Source organism: Vicugna pacos, chromosome 2 (assembly GCF_048564905.1).
Source record: "Vicugna pacos chromosome 2, VicPac4, whole genome shotgun sequence".
NCBI classification, from domain to species: domain Eukaryota; kingdom Metazoa; phylum Chordata; class Mammalia; order Artiodactyla; family Camelidae; genus Vicugna; species Vicugna pacos.
This window is the reverse complement of record NC_132988.1, coordinates 116365263-116384051: the sequence shown is the minus strand read 5'-3', so window position 1 is coordinate 116384051 and position 18789 is coordinate 116365263. Positions and strand designations below refer to the sequence as shown.

At 43.8% G+C, this 18789-nt stretch overlaps 1 long non-coding RNA gene across 1 annotated transcript; it reads right to left on the bottom strand.

Moving 5' to 3' along the window:
- Positions 1 to 13724: 13724 nt before the first annotated feature.
- Positions 13725 to 18409, bottom strand: LOC140700620 (uncharacterized). The gene is made up of 3 exons (XR_012079067.1): positions 18371 to 18409; positions 14832 to 14886; positions 13725 to 13850 (listed from the first exon to the last, which is right to left on the bottom strand). It is a non-coding gene; the product is annotated as an uncharacterized lncRNA (long non-coding RNA).
- Positions 18410 to 18789: the final 380 nt, after the last annotated feature.

The following is an 18789-nucleotide window of genomic DNA, read 5'->3' as shown; positions in this document are numbered from 1 at the left end:
CTTTCTTTGTCGGTCTCCAGGCCACTCATCACCCCAAAAGTTGTGACCACTCATCAGCCCAGAGGTTCCTGCTTTTCTTTCTCTGCCCAGGGACCCCTGGTGCTTACATGATCTGTGGTTTCCTGCATTTGGCTGGTGCCCCTTCTTTCTGCCTAATTCTTGCCATTTGGCCTGTGTCCCCCTTTCTCTGCTCATATCTAGCTATCTGCCTGCTCTAATAGAACCGTCTCCTTTTCAAGGTTCTGCCACCTGTGGGGTTTGTGACCGTGGATAAATTACAAACAAACAAACAAACAATCAAACAAAAAACCCTCCCCATGCCTCAGTTTCCCCACATGTAATATAGGGGCATTGAGATCCACCTGCCAGGGTGGTTGGAGGATGTAAAAACATGAGAGAGGTAGAGCAGATAGCTCAGCAGACCTTGGTAAATGTCCCCTGTCTGACCTTCCTAAACACGCACCACGGGCCGGGGGGCACCTTCTGCTCAGAGGAAAAGTGCTCCTGTATTTCCGATCAAGGGGGAGCTTGTCTCTGTTCTCACCTCAGTGGCCTCAGACTGTTTCCCAGGAAAAGCCAAAAGAGAAACAGTAAGAAACTGTAGCTCTAACTCTGGCATCTAAAACGTGGGGGACTCTTGTGTAGCCGCTGCCACTTCTGTGTATGTTGGCACTGAAGGAAGCAGCTGCACTGATTAATTCTAACAAGGCAACCTGTATGCTCTGCTTCACCAGCTCAGGGTGCAGCAGACACTTGTGTTCTTTAACGGCCAATCACTGAAGGATGTTGTGCTCGACGAGCAGGACGTTCTTATCTCCGTCTTGAAGGTCCCTTTCTGCACGCTGGAACTGACTCCACTATCTGTCTCATAATTGTTCAGATCCTTGGAGGCTTACTGAGCCCAGACGGGATTATTCTGGCCTTTGACAGCCCTTTGGAGATGATCTGCCCACTGCTGTCATTGCTCCCCCTGGTCACAAGATGTCACTGCTGAAGGGGGTTTGGTGCAGTTGGGCTAACACTTGGCCTGCTGCTGACGGCACTCGCTGGTTGGGGTATCGCATTGCCCCACTCTAGACACAAACAATACAGGTCTTGGGGTTCACATTCCCACATTCCCATGCTCAGCCATTTCTCCCCTAAACATACCCACCTTACCAGGATGACTGGGTCCAGAAGACTTTTCAGAATAGGTCTTCTGCCCAAACCATTTTTCTCCCTGCTAACCCTCTGTGATGGTTAATTTTATGTTAATTTTAAACATGGCTGGGCCATGGAATCCAGATATTTGCTCAAACATTATTCTGGGTGTTTCTGTGAGAGTGGTTTTAGATGACACTAACATTTAAGTCAGTGGACTTTGAGTAAAGCAGATTGCTCTCTATAATATGGGTGGGCCTCATCCAATCAGTTGAAAGGCTGAATAGAACAAAAGTCTGACTTTCCCCAAGCCTAAGGGAATTCTGCCAGCAACAGCCTTTGAACTCACACTGCAACATAAGCTTTTCCCAGCCTACCCTGTAGATTTTGGGCTTGCCAGCCTCCAGAATCATGTGAGCCACTTTTTATCAAGTCAGTTCTTTATAATAAATCTCCTTTGACATATACACATATCCTATTGGTTCTGTTTCTCTGGAAAACCCTGAAAATATATCCTCCTACCCCGGGTTGACCAGGTCACCAGTCCTGACTGCCTAACAAGCTCCCCCTGGGGGCTCGGATACTTTTCCCTGCATTCAGAGTGTGATGGGGTGCTCGTAGTCTTTCCTGACAGCGTTCTTCAATTCGGAATTTCAGAGAATGGGCAGAGGGCACTGGCCCCCTGGGCTGTGTAAGCAGAGTGGTCCCTTCCTCCCCATTGTCTGAGAGATGAGGGCCCATCTGCCTTGTATTTACAGACTCAGAGAGGCTCCTCAGAGTCTTTAGTCCATCTCCCAGGGGCCAAGCATCTCAGGGTGGCTTCTGGCAACCTGAAGCAATCACAGATAGGACCATCTGTGGGCCCACTAAGCGTGCTGTACATGGATCCTCTCACCTAAATGGATTCTCTGCTAATCCTTGGGGGTGGGTGTTGTACGTTTCACAGTGAGAAGGAGGCTCAGAGAAGTGAGTCACTCCTCTCAGGTCACATCATGGGCCAGCGGCAAAGCTAATATGCCTCTCAGAGTTCATAACAGCATTTTAATAAAGGTGTTACATTTTAATAGAGAAGTAAAATTGGATTTGTGCCTTAATCATCAGCTTTTTTTAGCTATCCTGGGGCCAGACTACATTCCAAACTTTTAAAACCACTTTTGGATTGATTAGTGCGGAACAAAACGGCTTCTAAGGAGAGTGCTTGACAAAGCCAGGCTCTTAACTTCCGGTGAAAGTCGGCCATGACGCTGAAGTGGAAACTTGATAATATCCATTATTTATCATACTGGTTCCCCCGTCATCCCTTTAAAAAAATGGACGGAGGCCCAGATATCCTAAATACCATGCTTCTTCCAGGTGGGAAAAATAATAATGTTCTCTGTTCTGCCTTTTTTTGGTATTCAAATAAAGTTTATAGAGAACTCAAGGTTTATTCCAGCTGGGGGTTAAGGAGAAGCAGAAAGTTCTGACTGCCGCCCAAATCTTGGCAACAAGTCTGGCATGAGTGAGAAAAATGACATTGCGAAGGTCACTTCCTTTTTCTAAGTCCCAGTGAAAATGAGAGGCATAAGCAGAGAGCTGTAAGTCCCCTCCAAATCCCATGTTCCACCAGGCTCTGGTCCTGCAGACACCCCCCCATCCCAGGACCCCCTCCCCCAGGAATAGAAGATTGCTCTGGAGAAAGGGAGGCCCCGAGGCCCTTCTGCGGTCCAATATGGGTAACACCTTCATAATCGGAGCATTTACGAGGCCCAGATGCTACTCCTGGCTCACACTATGGCTACGAATCTTAATATCTTGGCCTTTCCTTATCTGCATTTTCCACATTGGTGAAGCAGGGACGATAACACTGGGCTGAAACCTACCATGGAAATATGAAACAGCTTCCTTTAAAACGTTATAAAGCTACAAGGAGAGACCTTTTGGAAACAAGGTATGGTGGCCCCCACCTTGCTTACCCACTGGGCCACTGCCAGGTTTATGTGCAAAACCGCCCTCCCCGCATGGCCACTGCAGACTGCTGGGGGCACCTCCTCTGCAGAAGGTTCACACCAACGTCTCTGTCACTGAGCAAGAGGAGGATCATTTGATGAGCCAGAGGACACAGTTATGGCTGGATGTCGGTGAGGGGACAGCATGACACCTCGTTTTGCAAATAGCAATCCCTTTAGAGAGAAATGAGAAGCCCAGCAGAATGTGTGGGCCCACTCGTCCAGGGCAGGGCCTTCTCTGAGCTTGGGAGACAGAACTTCTTGTTCCAAGGGAAGGAGGAAGGATCTTCTCTAAAACTGGAATGAAGGGTTCCAGTAGTCCTCTAAAGCGTCTCTCCCTCCCTCCTGGACACCATCTCCCCGGGTCTGACCGAAGGAAGCACCAGCCAATCGTGGGGCTCAAATGTCCCACGAGGAAGTCTATGCTAGAGATGGATGTTTGCATAAACAGGTTTAAATATTAGTCTGCACTAATGGCTGTCTCTGCTGTTCATGAGCCAGTTACTGATGAGAATCTTTATTTTATAGCCCATAGATTTTTGCACAAGTAGAAAGGAGGGAATGAAAGCCAAGACATGGCCGGGACCCAAGGCCTGATTTCTAAGCCTGATGCCTGGTTTCCGGTGTGAGCAATGGGGTGGGCATCGGGGTCATGCCTCCGATGGGGAGCCCTGGAGAAGTAGCAGCAGGAAGGAAGACATGAGCTCGGTTTGGGAGTTTTTGAGTCTAACCTTCCAGGACCGAGACCAACGGGGTAGTTAGTCAATTGTTCAGTATCTACTGAGCCTGAGATGAAGTCTAGACGTGAAGGATTCATGGACAATGCAATTCTGACCATACACTGGCAGCTCAAGCCTCAGAGTTTCTCTCACCCCCAGGACGTGGGTGGAGAATTTGGGAGGGGGGCAAGATTCCAGCATTGGTGGAGTTACATTACTGGCCCCAAAGAGGCAGTTTTAAACCAGAAGTGACTGAGTTACCTTGAATTGGCCAGAAAACATTTCCACCAACAGTAAGGCAAGCCGAGTTCAGTGGGAGAAAACTTCGGTTCTTGAGTCCAATACTACTAGAGAAGGAGAAAAAAGGGAGGCTGGAAGGAGGCAGGTGGGCCGAGAAAGTCGCTTCACATCACCACCAAGATGAGGTACAAGTAAGTGCCTCCTTTCTCAGCCCGCAGAGGAGTCAGAGGAGAAAACGGTGTTGCGGGCACTTGTGCAAACTCAAAGGGACCCTCTCTGATTATGAAATATAATTTTTGAAAGTAGATGTTTATTTAGGAATGCCAGCTGCTGGACCCTCATTGAGAGTTGTTTAGCTCACAGCTCATCTCGAAAGCAGTGGCCTCCAATATTTTTGGATCTGGTATTCATTCAGTAAAAGCCAATTTGCACCATGAGTACGTGTTAATTTCTTTACGGATACAGTATGTGTCCTACGATCAATGGCTAATGTCCCAAGACACAACAAATGACTTAAGGCAAAAGGTAAGCCCAAATCACGGAGACAGTAAAAAGATCTGCGGTTGCCAGGCGTTTGGAGGGAGGGAGGCATGAACACAGAGGACACTGAGGGCTGTGAAATGATGGTGTGATATTGTAGTGGAGGGTATCTGACCGTCTACATTTGCCAAAACCTATAGAATGTACAGCATAAAGGATAAACCCGGAGTCAGCCGTGGACTTTGATTAATTCTAATGAAACCGGATTGGCTCCCCTCAGTTGGAGCCCCGAGGTAAGATGTCAATAACAGGGGAAGTTCTCGGGTTGAAGGAGGGTGTGTGGGAACTGTCTGTACTTTCCATTCAATTTGGTCTACAAACCAAAATCTGCTCAGCAAAAATAAAATCTTTTAATGTAAAAAAAGTTTTCTTGACAAGCCGTTTTATTCAAGAATTCCACGTCGTTTTAAAACACGAACCCCTCCAGAAAAGTGTTTTCGTTTTCTGCGACTCCAGTGAAATGAATTTGACCACCGGCATTCATCCGAAGGCAAAGCAGGCGGGTCTAATCCTTGTGAAAACTTATAAGCCAACCCTGTTTTGACATTGTGAAAATCCATTTCTTAGAAGCCTTTCTATCCCGAAGCGAATCTGATACGGTCTCCTTTCATCGGCCGCTGGGGGTTATTCTAAGGGGGTGGTCTCCCGGTTCTTTTTGTTATTTCTGGAGTTTAAAATAAGCTCTGTGTTGTTATGGAGGAGAGGAAGGTACATGAAAAGCTTAACGGTTCCATTTTATGTTCCAGAACTCAAATATTTCAAAATCAATTATTCAGCTCTTTGCTAGAGTCTTCAAAACACGACCTAAGTCATCACAGAGATGCCTATGGGGCAGGAGGCCCGGAATGGCCTCTTTGTTGTCATTCCGAAGGCCCCGCTTGCATATTGGCAACTGGTGGATCTGCCTAGAGCCCGAGTCAGCATCTCGCTGACTCCTGTCTTCCTCTGCTTCCCTTTTTCTCTGTCATCCCGGAACGCTGGGAGCAGAGTGGCTGCTGCCCGCCACAGCCCCCGCCTCTCCGGGTCCCATTCTTTTCTCAAGGATGCTCACCTGCCCTGTACTGTTTGGGGCATTTCCCTGTATTCTGTCACTTCATAACCAAGTAACCTCAAAGTGTGGATACTACAATTATCCCATTTTCCAGATGAGGAAACTGAGGCCAGAGATACAAAGTAGCTCTACTGCTTAAAAAAAAATTTGCAGCCACATGGATGGACCTAGAGATGATCACACAAAGTGACTTAAGTCAGAAGGAGAAAGATAAATATCATGTGATACCACTTATATGTGGAATCTTAAAAATGATACAAATGAACTTATTTGCAAAACAGAAAGAGACTCACAGACATAGCAAACAAACTTATGGTTACCAAAGGGGGAAAGGGGTGGGGGAGGGATCAATTAAGAGTTTGGGATTCACAGATACACTACTATATATAAAATAGATAAACATAAGGTCCTACTGTACAGCACAGGGAACTATATTTAATGACTTGTAATAATCTATAATGGAAAAGATTCTGAAAAAGAATATATATATAACCAAATCATTTTGCTATACACCTGAAACATTGTAAACCATCTACACTTCAATTAAAAAAGAGCCCCAGGGATTCATGGTGTCTAAGCTTTGTGCTGAGCTGGTAGAGAGGAAAGGGCTGGTGGACCTGGGCCCCCTTCCTGACCTTGGCCAGGAGTAAGAGCAGGGACCATTGATTAGCTGCTTCCTGTCAGTCATTAAGACAATTTTCTTGAGAGCCTACTCCGTGCCTGGAGCTGTGCCAGAGGACTGGGGTGTGTCAGCAACGCTGGAAAAGGGCACCACCTTTGAGGAGCTTATGTTCTTGTGGAATGAACCATGCACGACAGACATCATAAAGAAATGAGTCTGTATGACAGTAGAAGGTGATCCGTGCTCCGGACAGGGCCGGCCTTCCAGGGTGTGGCCTGTGCACGTACCCAGAGTCCCACACCCAGGAGGGCCCCGAGTTCAGTTTAATGCTCAGTTGTCTCCAGCTTGAAGACCTAAATCGTTTTTGAACAAGGGACCCTGTATTCTTATTTTGCACTGGGCTTGAGTCCTGGCTCCAGAAACAGAGAAATTACAGCAGATGAGGAAGACTCGGATGGTCTGGGTGGGGATGGGCCAGCCTGCCGTTTGGAGCATGTGGGTCCCCATGGGCTTCCTTGAAAAGGGGATAAGGGAGGGGATTCTTTCACAAGGGCCGCTTTGACAAATTACCAAAACTTGGTGACTTACAACAAGAGGAATTTCTTCTCTATTTTGGAGGCCAGAAGTCCAAAATCAAAGTGTTGGCAGGGTTGGTCCCTTCTGGAGTCTCTGAGGCAGGATCTGTTCCATGCCCCCTCCTGGTTTCTGGAGGTTGATGGCAATCCGTGGTGTGCTTTGGTTTGTAAATGCGTCAGTCAAATCTCTGCCGCCTTCTTCACATGGCCTTCTCCTCCATGTCTGTGTCTCTTCTCTTTTATAAGGACACCAGTTGTTGGGTTTAGGGTCCACTCTTATCCAAGATGACCTCATCTTAAGTAATTACATCTGCAAAAACTCTATTTCTAAAGAAGGTCACATTCACAGGCATTGATGGACACAATTCAGCCCACAATAAGGGGTGAGTCCAGTGGGTATTGAGGGAAGAGCATTCTAAGCACAGAGAGCAGGCAGTGCAAAGGCCCTGTGGCAGGTGTATGTCTGGCATGCTTGAGGAAGAGCAGAATTTGGTGTCCAGCTGGACCCTTAGGCACTCCAGAGGGAGCTAAGACCACATGCAACTGCATGATGGGTGAAGAAAGAGCCCCTATATTTAGCCATAGAAAAAAATAGGAAATCCTGTGGTTTTCAACAACATGAACGAAACTTGAGGGCATTATGGTAAGTGAAATATGTCTAGTTTAGTAATCTTCACTCTTACTTGTATTATTTCCTCCCTTTACATTACTTAGACTTATTTTTGTACTTTTTCTAACTTATTCAGCTGGATCCTCACCGTTGCATTTGGGCTGTGCTGCCTTGTTTATGTTGATCAGATAAAATTTTGTAATTCTGTTATTTAACTCTTCCACATTCCTACTGAGTTTTTATCTGTATGTTCTATCAATTATTGAATCCGTTCACCAAATTCTTCCACTATGACTTTATTTCTTTATTTTCATTACTTTTTTCCTCTTTTTAGTTCTCTTAACTTTTGCTTTATAAATTTTTAAGCTATGCTATTAAATATGCATATAAATTTTGAATTGATATACATTACTGGTGAATTAACCCTTTTATGAAACATCATTTTGTATATTTAAAAGGCTTCTTGTCTTAAAGTCTACTTTGTCTGATATTAGTATAACCACACGAGATTTCTTTTGGTTAGTTAGTGCTGCATGGTAAATATTTTCCCTTCTTTTGTTTCCAATTTTTTTTGTCTTTACTTTTAATGTGTGCTCTAGAAAGCTACAGATCACTGGGTATTATTTCTTTTATCATGTCTGACAGTTTATTCTATTAATTGGAATATTTAGTTCGTTCACATTTAATACCATTTCTGATGTAATTGGTTTAAATCAGCATCTTGCTGTTTCTTTCTTATTTTTGTCCCAACTATTCTATATTAATTACTCTTTCTTCTCTTTCTTGCCTTTCTTTTGATTAAGGAATATTTTCTTATTCCTTTCTCCCTTCTGTACATGTGTTTGTCATCCATTCTTTTGCCATATTTTTACTGCTTATTCTAGACATTACAATATGCATCTTTGACTTATTAGAGTTTAATATAAATTTGTAATTTTACTACTTCCTGGGTAATAAAAGGAACTCAGAACACTTTAACTCCATGAATATTCTCTGACTTGTTTTGTTATTGTCACATATTTTAGTTCTACATGCATACCAGACCTTGAAATTATGCATACAGTTAATATTCATTTACACTTCCTTATATATTCACCCTTTCCATCACTCTTCATTCTTTCCTGAAGGTCAGTGCTCCCATTTAACACTGTGTTTTTTCCACCTGAAGAATTCCTCCTAATATTTCCTTTGGTATAGGTTTGTTCATTGTTTCTTCCCTCAATTTTTTTTTGATCTAATATGTCTTTGTTTCATATTCATATTTCCCTCCAAATTATCCAGCTTAATTTGGATCTTTAAATTATTTTGATGATCCAGAGTATTTTTCATAAAATTTTCAAGACCCAAAGGCTTATTTTAGTATGATATCTTGATGGAATCATTTGTTCAGTGTTGAGTTGAGAACAATTTACTGTTTACAGCTTTGAGATACAAATTCACATACAGTAAAATTAACCTATTTTAAATGTACAGTTTAACGATCTTTGATCAGTGTACACTGCCAGCAACAACCATCAGAGTCAAGTTTAAGAACAGGTTCATCACCCACTGAAGGGTCTCCCTTGACTCCCTCCCACACCCTCAGCCCCATGAAATTACTCATCTGCTCCATCGCTATAACTTTCCATTTTGTAGAATTTAACCAGTGGAATCATGTAGCATGGAGTAACTGTGTGACTGGTTTCTTGCACTTAGTTAGATGTTTTGGAGATTCACCCATGTGGTTATGTGCATCAGTCCCTCCCTGTTCATTGCTGGGCAGCATCCTGTGGTACAGATTTGTTATATTTCCTTTATCTATTTACAGGTTAGGTGGATTTGGGTTGTTTCCATTTTGCTTTCAGTTTGCAAGAATGTTTTTGCCAACGGCACAATTCAAAGTTGGTAGCTGTTTTCTACCGATGCATTATTTATTAATTCTTTTAGATTTCGTTTGTTCTTAGAAACCTCTATCTTGTCTTCATTTTTGAGTGATTTTTTTTTCCTGGGTTGATCATTCTGTTGACAGATTTTTTTTTTCTTTTTCTTTTCAGTCTTTTAACCATGTCGCTCAATTGTCTTCTGGCTCACATGGCTTCTGACAAGACATCTGCTGTAATTCTTACCTTTCTTCCTCTGGATGGAATGTGTCTTTTTTTCTCTGACTGCCTCCAAGATTTTCTCCTTACTTTTACTCTTCAGCTGTTTGAATATGTTTTGCCTAGATTTTTTTAAAAAAATATTTCTCCTGTTGGGAATTCTCTGGGCTTCTTAGGTCTCTGGTTTGTTGTGATTAATTACTTTTGGGAAATTCTCAGCCTTTATTTCTACAAGGATTCTTTTGCCCTGATTTCTTTCTCTTCTCCTTCTAGGATTCAATAATACGTATAATAGAACACTTGACATTGTTCCAGCTCTTGTGTACTCTGCTCTGTTTTTTGCACTTTTTCCCCCCTTTATGTTTCTGTTGGGTAATTCCTACTTGCCTGTATTCATACTGATTCTTCCCCTTTCTATGTTGAGTCTGTTGATAAGCCTGTAGAAAGCATTCTCTATTCATGTTACTAATATTTTTATTTCTTACATTTCCTTTTGACTCTTACGATGTGCCTCTCTCTGCTGAAATACTCCCATTTGTTCATGTAAATACATACAGTCTACTTCCTCCACTAGAGCCTTTGACACAATTAATTGTAGTGTGTTGAATTTCCTTTCTGATGGTTACAAATTGTGGGTCCTCATTTAGTCTGGTTCTGTTGATTGTATCATCTCTTGACTGAAAATTTTCTCCTTGCTTTTTTATGTGCCTCATTTTTTGATTGACTGCTAGATCTCATATTTGGAAAAGTAGAGACTGACATAAATAGCTTTTATGCCTGGAAATGGACACACCTTGTCTAGCAGGCTGTTACTGTCAAGACTGGTTCAATTTAGTATGGCTTTTAATTGGCTTTAGGTTTTGTTGTTACTGTGGTTGTCTCCAGCACATCACCAGATTCAAATTTCTCCGGCATTACGTCTGACTTAGAATAGGGCCTGTTTATCCTAGGATTTTTCACAGTAAACCTGGTTTGCTCTCAGCTTTGAGGCTTCCCTATGAGCCTGTGTCTCAGAGAGGTCTCTCCCCACACCTCTGCTCAACCCCCAGTGGTAGAGTGTCGCTGCTGGTTACCTGGTGCTTGCTAGCCTGGCTGAGGGAGCAGGGAGCGATCCCTGTGTCCTGGGTCAGGCGCAATCCTAGGCAAGCCTTGTGCTCCTGGGGCTCATGAGTAGGACTTTCTCAGTGATCTTGCATCTCCCTGAACAGCAGGAAACCTACGGGTCCAGGCTGGCTTCTTTCTCCTCACCCAGCGATAAAGGGTTCCCCCCACCACCACCTGGGTCTAGAGTGCCTTGATCAAGTGGGAAGTCGTATGAGACAATGTAAAAGGAATCAAGGGACCAGAATACGTAAGGCTTCAAACCCACAGTGAAACTTGGGGTTCTACGGTGAGTGGCATAAAAAACTACCAGAGGGTTTTGATCAGTGACATGACTTGACATACTTGAAAAAAAAAAATCAGTCTAGCTACCTTGTGAAAAACTAAACCAGAGGGATAAGAATAAAAAATTAGTTGGGAGGCTCCAGCAATAAGCCAAGGCAGAAGTGACAGTGGCTTGAACAAGTGTGGGAGCAGTCGAGGAGACGAGTGATCTTTGGTTTAGGACACAGACAGGATTTGCTGGGGGGTGAGATGTGGGATGTAAGAGGAACAGAATGTTTGTCTCGCACGCCACTTCCTTTTCCCTTACTTTTGATGTCAATGTCTCATTACATTTTAGGTTTGTTTCTAGTGAATAGCATAGAACAGGGTATTATAACTTCCATCTGAGACTTTCTAAATTTTAATAAATTTTAATCCCTTTTCATTTATTGTAATTTCTGTTCTTACTATTGTTATTTGTAACTTTGTTCACTTTTTAATTTTAATTCTTCTTTTTTATCCTCTCCTGACCTTTATCAGATTACTGCTGGTTTTAAAATATATATATACATTTTAAATAATATATATACATATTATTATTCCTTCTTTGGTCCTTTTTGCTTGTTTGAAAGTTAGATAATCTATTTCCATTATTTCAGAAGTTATCCTTTAAGTTTTCAATGTGCATATTTGACAGAACAAAAGAGAAACTCAGTTTATAACCTAAATTTTGTCACTAAGTAGTGATGAAACCTTAGCCAAATCAGGTTTTCTCATATTCTTTCATTTACTCCGTGCCAGATTTCAGTGATATGTGGAAAGCAGGTTAGAGACCAGTATGCTTTCAAACCACATCCTGTACTTCTTATACCTCCCGTCAAAAACGCAGAGCCCGGCAACATGCTACTGAGCGAAAGGAGCCAGACACAGAAGAGGGCACATGGTATGCGTCCATTTATGTAAAAACTAGAGGTAAAATTAATCACAGTCAAAAGTCAGGATGGTGGATCCCCAAAGGCAGAGGGGAGATGGATACTGACGGGAAGGGGCCTGAGGGGGCGCTGAGCAGCTGGTAACGAACGGTCTGGGCACCGTGTTCACAGCTGTGTTCAGTTTATGAATATCATCAAGCTGTGTACTTATAATATGTATGATTTTCGTGTGTATATCATATTCTGGTGGAAGGATTTGAAATTTTATTTTCAAAGAAAAAAATGAAAAATGAAACAAAGAAAACATCAGAGTCTCAGAGTCTTGGTTGTCAAGGAACATGTCACTCAGTTGGTTACTTTGAACTTCCCCAGACAAGCGGGTGAAGACAGCCATTGAGCTAGATGTCCAGAGAAGAACCCGGCCTGGTTCCCATCTTCACGAAGGTCTCTAACTAGAAGAAGGGATGGGCTGGTTTTCTGAAAATTCATAATTTCATTTGACAAGTGCTATAACAGAGTTTTTTATAAGATGAGGCCGAGGGGACAAGTGAATAACATCCTGAAGGAGGAAAAAGCTCTCGAAGGAGCTGACTCGTGGGCTTTCCTCAAGATAAGCACATGTCCCTGTTGCGAGGTGTGCGCGAGAGCACACTCCATATTGGGAAACCCAGGTAGGTTGCTGTGTCCTGAGCTTTGGGTTCCAAGGAGCAGATGGGGCTGAAGGAGCAAATAGGGAGTGGCCATGAAGGACCTGGTGGCCTGGCCCCAGTGTCCCAGCAGAGACTCTCGGATGGTGGAATCCAGACTCGAGAGGAAGAAAATGAATACTGGCAGAGGTACAATGGGCCAGACCATAGTTTTTTGCAGCCTCTATCCTAATTTACCCTCTGGGCTACCGTAGGAAAAGGTGGTTGTTGGCTAACCAGAAGCTTAATTAACCCAATTTTTTTTTTTCTGAAGCATTCTTATCATTATCTCAGCTGCAATACGAAGGAGCGGGAATTGTGGAGTCTACAGGTCACTCGTGCTGAACACTAATTCTTTCTTCCCATTGTGGACCAGCTGTGTGTCCTTGGGAAAGTCCTTCAACAGCTCAAGCCCGCCAATGCCTCCTGGTTAAAATAGGGAGCCAAACTTTGTGCTCAGGGCAGGGACCAGAACACATAATCTCTTAAGAACAATGTTATTCCAAGTCTGTGACTCTGTGGTAATGATGAGTAGCACAGACTCAAGGCTTGCTAGACACCAAGTGTTACTAACTGCCTTACGCATGGAAACCCATCCTCACAGCAGTATTATGGGGAAATACTGTCATCAGCCCCGATTTACAGACCAGAAACCTGAAGCACGAAGAGGTTAAGTGACTCGCTTAAGGCTGGCAGACAAGAACGAGCAAAACGGGGATTTGAACTCAAGAAATCTGTCCTTAGCTTCCACATCTTTGGCAACTCTGTTTTAGTCCCTCTAGGCAAGCCAAAGATGTTGAAACATATATTTTTTACTTCTGGAGAAATTCATATAGTTGCTTAAAAATATTGTTTTCCTTTTCATCCTGTTTCCCATGGAGTTTGCTCCAAAGCAAAATTCCCTTCAGGTTCATTTAATTTGGCATCAAGTGTTTTATTGGTCAAACATCCATTTTTATTAACATTTCATCTTATGAAAGTTCAGTGTAATTGCATTGGTTACATTTTCTCACAAAATTATTTTCACAGGGAAAAAAAAAAACCAGCTTAGCAGAATCCCTCACAAAATTATTTTCACAGGGAAAAAAAAAAAAAAACCAGCTTAGCAGAATCATTGTGTTTGAAATCAGAAGGAGGTAAAAGCCAAAAAGACAGTCTCTCTTGCAAAGCAGCGTCCACCTTTCCTCCCTGGAGAAGGCGCCATTGGAGTTTCCCAACAGGGTCCTCATCACTGCTCAATTTAGGGTCTTAAGGTGACATCAAGAAGGATTGATTGCCATTTCAATCCTCGGATTCCATGGAAACTGTGAAATGAGAAGCAAGTATACTCAAGTTACAGAATGTCAGAGCTGCTTTGAGAATCGTTAGTTTAACCCTCATCGAGAAATTGCGGTTCAGAGGCACCATGTCTTCTCCAATGTCATGCAGCCATTTAACATTAACTCTGAACTTGGGTTTTCTGGGTTTTGCTCAAGTAGTCTCCCCACTAGTCCAATCCCAGGAAAAAGAAGCTGAATAAAATAAAATAAAATAAAATAAGGTTTGAGGTTTGAGCTTGATTTTATCTTCAACAAAATGGTAGGCTTGAATCTTAAAATGTTTCAATTACGGATAACACATAAAAATAAAAGAGTAAGATGTCAGGGGAGAATATGAAGGGGAGAGGCTAACAAAGAGGCCCTGAAGTCTCATCAAAGAAATGACCGAGCGCCAGTGTCCATCACTGGCCAGCCTCTAGAAGCCCCTAGTTTCCAGAAAGGACAACCTTACTGCAAACTTCCAATTTGCGCTGGCAAATACATTAATGTTTCAGAAAGGCCGTGTGACTATTCATTAAGAAGTTCTAGACAGCCTGTAATCCTAGCTCATAGGAAATTACGGCCCTCTTAAGCAAATCCAGGTTTGTTGTTTCAAGCCAGAGGTCTGCAACGCTCAGAGAGATATTACTGGTTTATTAAAAATTATATGGAAAGAAGGCAGGAGGCCAAGCCTGATTGTCTTCAAAGACGGTAAGCAGTTTCCATTAACCCAGGCATCAGAATAACTAAGAATTTTCACATGCTTGTGAACAAGGTGCAAAACGTTTACAACAGATCACTGAATTTAGAGAGGAGCTGGCACTTAGCAGAAAGACATGGGAGCCCTCCATCGATGAATGTGGCAGTGCCACTTACCAGCTAGAGGCCTTGATGAAACCTCGTCACCCAGGTGAATCACCTGAGTCCACCAGGAGACAACACGGTGGATGCACTGAGTCATGGCTCCACCCCTGCTTTGCTCCTTACCTACTGTGTTATCTTGGGTTGGCCACTTCACCTGTATGAGCCTCCATTTCTTTACCTGCAAGGTGGGCATAATGATGCAGGCATCACAGAACTATTAGAAAAAGTCAATGTCTGGAAATGCATAACGTTTTTAGCATTATTAACTATTATTATTATTATTATTAATATTATTATTATTATTACCTGATCTTCAACTCTGCCCACATAAGAAGTGTCCATGTTACAAGGACAAGAGATGTGGTGCATAGTTTTGGTGGAATCAGAGTTTGGAAATGTTAAAAATGTCAAAGTTTAGATCTGATGATGCAGGAAATAGGGAGCCACTGATGAAACAGACTTTTTATTAATGAAATAGCATGCAGACCTGCATTTAAGAAAGACTGATTTGACAGGATTATGCCAAAGAGGAGAAAGACCGAACGTTGGTAGATCTGCTCGGAGGTGGCTATAGCAATGCAGGCAGGAGGGAGACAGTGTGGGAGGCAGTCCCCAGACACCTAAAGAATCTTTGAAGGTGAAATACAGAGACACAAACAAGTAGGGGGAAAGGTAACTTTGAGAAAATAGACTATGGAGGAAAGAAGAAAGATATTGCATCCAAGAAACAAGAACAGGCTGCTATATAAAAGAGACAGTCAGGGAACCAAAGGAAAAGTTGTCTTGGAATTTTAAAATATGACAGTGGAAATGATAAAACTAAAAGTTTTGAAAGTAAATTTATGAATTTGAGAAAATTTCCCAGAACCTATAGAAAATGACAATGAGAAAAAAAGAAGAAAGAGGGAGAAAAGAAAGAAAATTAGAGTCCTGTCCAGGAAGTCTAATATATGAATAATAGAAATTACCAAAAGGGGAAAAAAAATAACAAAAACAAAATGAGAGGAAATCTTCAAAGAAACAAACTTCAAGACCATTTCCTAGAACTGAAGGCACAAGTCTTCATGTTGAAAGGATCCACTGAGTGTCCAGCACAGTGGACATAAAGGGACTCACTGCAAGGAACACCATCATGAGATTTCAGAACACTAGTGACAAAGAAAAGATGCTACAATCTTCCAGAAAGAAAAAAATAGACCACATGCAAATGGCAAGGGTCATGACAGTGTCGGGCACTGGGCCTCTCCACCACAGCAGTCTCACATCTACAAAGCAGCAACGCAATGCCTTTTTACTCGAGAGGAAGTAACTTTTAACCCAAAATGCTCCACCCCGTTCTCTGTCAAGTGTGAGCATAGACTATCTTCAAACATCCAAAGTCTTATGAAATTTTAAATTTAAAATATCTATCTCAGAAAGCTACATGAGAATGCACATTTGTTTCTAGAAAAAGGAATAAATCACTTAAGGAAAAAAGATATGGCTTAAAGGAAGCCAGGATCTATGACGGGAGAGAGGCCATGGGGGTCTGGAGACCCTGATGAAGGAAGAGCCCAGAATATAACTCTGCATTGAGCCTTGACTGGCTTGCATCAGACATTTCCAGGAGAGGTTTCTGGAAGAAAAATGTGTAGAATACCTGATACATCTGAATAGCATTTATGTACTCATAAAAATGCACAGGCAAATATTAATCTAAGAATGAAGATTAAAATGCATTGGAAACCAGGAAAGCTTTGAAGGTTGAAGGGGGAGGTGGAGGGAGAGATGAGAGCGAAAGAGAACTAAACCCAGTCTTCTAAAGTGAAAAGGCAAAACAGCAAAATCGAGAAACAGTAACAGAAGTGCATTATCTCATAAGAGAAAGGTAATTAAAAAAAAATTGAAAACAGGCAAAAGAGCTGAGAGCTGTGACCTCCGGAGTAAGAGAAAAAGGGATGGCTGGGAGGCTGCTGTTTTCCGTAGCAGCACAGAAATAATCATTCGACCCCTTACATTGGATACATGTAAATTTTGATAAAATTAAAATTTTATGAAGGAAGACGTAGGCAGCATTTTTGCAATCTTGGAAAAAACAAACAAAAGAAATCTCGTTCTCGGCTCAGGTGAAAAGCCCAGGACTAGAAAGATGGCTTTGGTTGCCATGGCAAAGAAATTTAAGTAGATACCAAAATTTTGCAGACACATCCCAACTCCACACAAATTCACTATGTGATTTGAGGTAAGTCCCATGAATTCTCTCAGCTCCACTTTCCCCTTGGGGCAAGGCAGGAGCTGAACTATTAGAGACACAGAATTCCCACCTGGAGCCTACATTTTGTGCCCAGGGTGCCCAGATTAGGAACACAGCTTGGCCAGGGAAGAGTCACACGAAGTCACGTGGAGGCGTTACAGAGGAGCGACGACCCGCAAGGCCCTGCAGCTCACTCCCTCCCGCTCTGAGAGCTCGGCAAGGTCGGCAGATCCGCATTTGTGCAGAGGGATGGAAATGCAGCTGGCTCCCCCTTCCTAACAGGGCAGGCTGCTGCCTGGCTGCTCCCTGCGAACCCCACTTCCACGTCAGCCCCAGGGCAGGGTGCCTCCCCAGAAGCCTCTCCACAACGTGTCCACCCAGGGGGAGCGTTGGTCACCGGGCGGCCACCGGCCCTGCCCTCTCCGGCCCTCCTCTGCTGGGAGCCCCCCCACCCCACCCGGCGTCGGCTCGGCCGGGGGCCCGTGGGGCTCGGGTCCGTGTGTTCCGCGACGCCTGTGCCGGGCGGGCGCCTGCGGGCCGAGGACCCTCCCCGGCAGAGCGAGCGTTCCCATCTCGGCCGCCCGCTGCCCGGGGTCTGCCCTCGGACGCGGGGACACTAAAAGCGGGCTGCAGAACACTTCGTGACAAGTCAAAACGAGACACCCTGCTTTGGCTGTGGGCTCCTGATTGAAAATCGCCGCGTTTTAAGAGCGGCCGAGAACGTAAGTGCCTGTGGTCTTTGGCGGATCCTCTGAGAGTCTATGTTCTAAGCAGCCGCGCAGCCGCCAGTGGGAAGGAAGCCGTGAGCTGGAGGTGCTCAGCCAGGAACCGTCCTTTAGACGGGGAACCAGAAAAGCCTTCGGCTTCTTGCAAATTCTGAACCCAGATACTCCCTGGAAGGAAAAAAAACCTCTCACTGAGAGAAGGAATCCTTGTGTCCACTGAAGTCTCCTGGAAGCGGTGTTGGCCTTCTGCATGTGGCAAAAATGGCCACTGTCCCAGAACCCTCCCCACCCCACCCTCTCCCTCTTTCAGAGCAAATCCATACAATCCAATAAAACAAATGAAAACCAAAGATGCCCGAGTTTAATATTGAGGGGATATAATTCAAGTGCAGCCAGTTGGACAACTTCCCTGTTAATCAGAAGAATAACAAAGTTTTTCTCCTTGTGTTCTTTGTAGAACATAAAGTTAATACTCTGGGGAGGCTACATGGACGTGGAAGGGGCACAGGATGCAGAATTGAAGCCTGGACTGCCTCGGACTCACTACATCTCCCAGGAAAAGACTCAAAACCAGATTTCCCCCAACCTGGATATGTACTAGAATCACTTGAGAGCCTTCTTAAGAATTCAGATTCCCAGGCCCTCTGCCTCCAGACATAAGGCCCCGCTCTCTGTCCCGTTCCCAGCCCCAAGGTCGCTCTTACCTCCAAGTGCTCTCAGAGGCATTTGCTCCTCTCCTCTCCCGTCAAGGAGTTAAGGCATCTGTAAAACAAAACTCAGTGACCAAAGCTTTTCAAGGTGGTGGTCCATTATCTTGATTGTGGTGATGGTTTCAGAGGCATAACTTCTTATCAGATCATGCGCCTTAACTATGTCCAGTTTATTGTAAGTCAATTATCCTTCCAGAAAGCTATCTGAAAAAGTAGCTCACCAGATGGTCTGAGTGCCACTCCTGGTTCAGGCCGGCAACATAATAACCATCTCCGAAGGAAGCAAGGGGGAGATGCATATGCGGGTCAGGATATGCAGACTGAGCTTCGTAACCCACAGTTCCTGAAACACAGCGGCCCTGACAAGAGGGAGGCCTCTCCCTCCATCTCACGACAGCCCGGAGGAAGGCAGG